Below are 2808 nucleotides of genomic sequence, written 5' to 3' on the forward strand. Positions count from 1 at the left end.
TGTACAATAAATTGTCAAACAACTCATATCATTTTTTCCAGTTTTGGACATAGTTATATATAAATAAGTTCATTTACAAGGGAGAAATAAATGTATCGAGCTTCCAAATTATGAGTCTGGTGGATCCCACCCTTCTCCGCTGGGAAATGGGTTCCACTCCTTCATCCTGTTCACACCTTTGCTCTCATCTTTCAAAGCAGAGTTTCAACTCTGCTGCAGGTGCCATTGTTTGTTGGTGTGTTTGTTTTCTCCCCATGTAGGTACCAGCCTTTTCAATACAGCTTAGACTTTATTTACAACTTCCTGGTCACAACTATGATGAAGGCTGGGGAAAACAATGACACTTTGATTGATGCTGGCCCAGGACTTCAGGATTTTCAAGCCTGCTCTACAAATATTTTTGTAAAACAAACGTCTCTTCCACTTTGTTATCTTTTTATCTTGCTTTATTAACCATTTGAGAGCTAGATACCACGCAAGATGTGCAGCAACATGAATCTCTCCATCCTTCTATAAGGATGTAGTTCTGTGGTTGCCAAACTAGTTATGGCACCCATGGCAGGATGAAAGTCTCCAGTAGCAGAGCCCAGGATTTCAGACACCAGCATGGATGCAGACTTATCATCACTGCCTCCTGAGCACATTCCTCCAGGTAGCTTAGCAAAGCTAAGGAGATGGAGTCCAAGAGCTCACATAATGGACTGCAGTGTATTTCTTGCTGTGTGCGTCGTCATCACCTTTCTGCAGAACCTCAATGATTTCTAGCGCCATGTGGGAAGGGTCTCTGGACTCAGTAAGTGTGACAGGACTTTCCTTCTGTGTTTGCACTTAGTAGTCATTTAGTGTGTCAGATACTGGTGAAGTCTGATATGATTATATGTTTCACATGCTTATTATCATTAATACAATCAAATACCACCAGTAAAACCAAATGAGAATATTGGCCATTAATCACTTTTTCAGCATACTTCTTCATTGTTTTCATGGCTACTTTCCTGCTCTTGGGTGTATGTGCCACAGGCAGTGGATGGGAGCAAGTGTACTATCACGTGTGGAGCCAGGTATACCACTGCTTCCTGGATGTCTTCAAGTAGTTCTAATTGAAGTTGTGGGGGGCACATGGCTTTTAAAAAAAAGTCCAAGCATACGTTGTGAACCAGTAGGTGCTTAATTTGGGGGCCATTGGAGCCAGAGTAGGCTCCATTTCATACATAATGAGCTCTAATTTTCTGGCTGCACCTCTAGCACTTTGTCCAGAGGTGGGTGATCTGCTGCTTTGTAAAGCTGAAATGTTTTTTCATAGAGATCCTCTGTCATCTTATTCCTCTAGTGCAAAATAGCTTTATCATTGTACACATAGTCCATAGTAGCCAGTGTCTCTGAGTGCATCAGCATCTTCCTCGCGTGGCCTTTAAAACTTATGATTATCTCTGCAACCTGGGGCTTACTTCTACAAAGGAGGGGAAAAAATTAACAATATTCCTGGAGTATTTGGCTTGATTTAATTCAACCAGATCTCCTGACAAATCTTCAAAAGTCTGCATCCTCTGCTCTTTGTTATCCTACTGAAAGAAGCACTGGACCACACATGTTGAGTCATGAGCAAAGGCACAGTATTAAATTCCCTTTGTGTCAGCTTCTGCAATTCACTTGTGAACTTCACTCTCTTCTTTGTCACAATCTTTTCTCCCAAATCTGTTTGCTTGAACCATGGCATCATAGTTGGCCTTATCACCGAACTTCCATTCTGCTTCAGCTCTGTCTTCCTCTTTGTGAAAGGATTCCATTTGGGTTTCTTGGCTGATGATTTGTCTCCTTTGTTTATGGTCTGGCTGGAATTTTCTCTTCCTGTTGAATGTATTTGCCTACTATAAGTCTTTGGGTCCTTTGCCCTCTTGTGGCTTTGTCTTGAACTGCTCCATGCTCTTGATAGGTTTTTTGTGTCACCTTTCACAAAGTTCTTATATATAATTTTAGGCTCACCTTCCTTAAAAACATTCTTTGGCATGTCTCTGAAGAGCAGGAATCAATGTTTTTATGAAATCTACTCTCGTGATGTCATTGAACACTTTCCTGTGATTTTTTTTTACCTTTGACCTCCATCCTAGCAACTCACACATATGGGGCAGAGACACACAGAGTTAATTTGTTCCCTTCTTTACAAAAAAATCTATACACTTAGTACTAGATTAATAAATTAATATTGTGCTTCCATGTATTATCTACTACTGAAAAAATGTAATACAAAATGTAATAGCTTAAGAGAATAAAATTTAAAATCACATGGTTTCTGCCAATCAAAATTTTAAATATTTCTTTTCTTTATTTATAAACCAATGGAGAACATAAGTTGATAAATTCTAAGTTATGTTGTATTGTGATGAGTACTGCCCAGATGTAGACCAAACAGGGAGGATTATGATAAGGCATGGATGGTTGGGCTGCAGCATTTATAGAATGGCTAGGAGGCTCTTAGAAAAAATGCATAGAGTCTTGGTGGGAGTGTGGCAGTGACAACCACAATCCTTTCATATTCACAGAATGGAGAATGCAACTGAAGGAGGAAGCTCTACAACCCACCACCATGTTTGCACCAAGGCCATTGCTCCTAGGTAGTGGTGATCTGGCCAGGGGGCCTTATAGGAGGAGTTATAAGCAAGCATATCTCAGGAGATGCAGATACAAAGGACAGGTATGATCAAGACTCCCTGTTATGTCTATCTCACTTTTCTTTTTTTTTTTTTTTTCCTTTTTTTTTTTTTTTATTAATTTATTCTTGTTACATCTCAATGTTTATCCATCCCTTGT

The 2808-nt window shown here is 39.7% G+C and overlaps 1 pseudogene; it reads right to left on the bottom strand.

Annotated features, from left to right (window-relative positions):
* Positions 1–204: 204 nt before the first annotated feature.
* LOC127189315 (pumilio homolog 3-like) lies at positions 205–2103 on the bottom strand (annotated as a pseudogene).
* Positions 2104–2808: the final 705 nt, after the last annotated feature.

Source organism: Acomys russatus, chromosome 1 (assembly GCF_903995435.1).
Source record: "Acomys russatus chromosome 1, mAcoRus1.1, whole genome shotgun sequence".
NCBI classification, from domain to species: domain Eukaryota; kingdom Metazoa; phylum Chordata; class Mammalia; order Rodentia; family Muridae; genus Acomys; species Acomys russatus.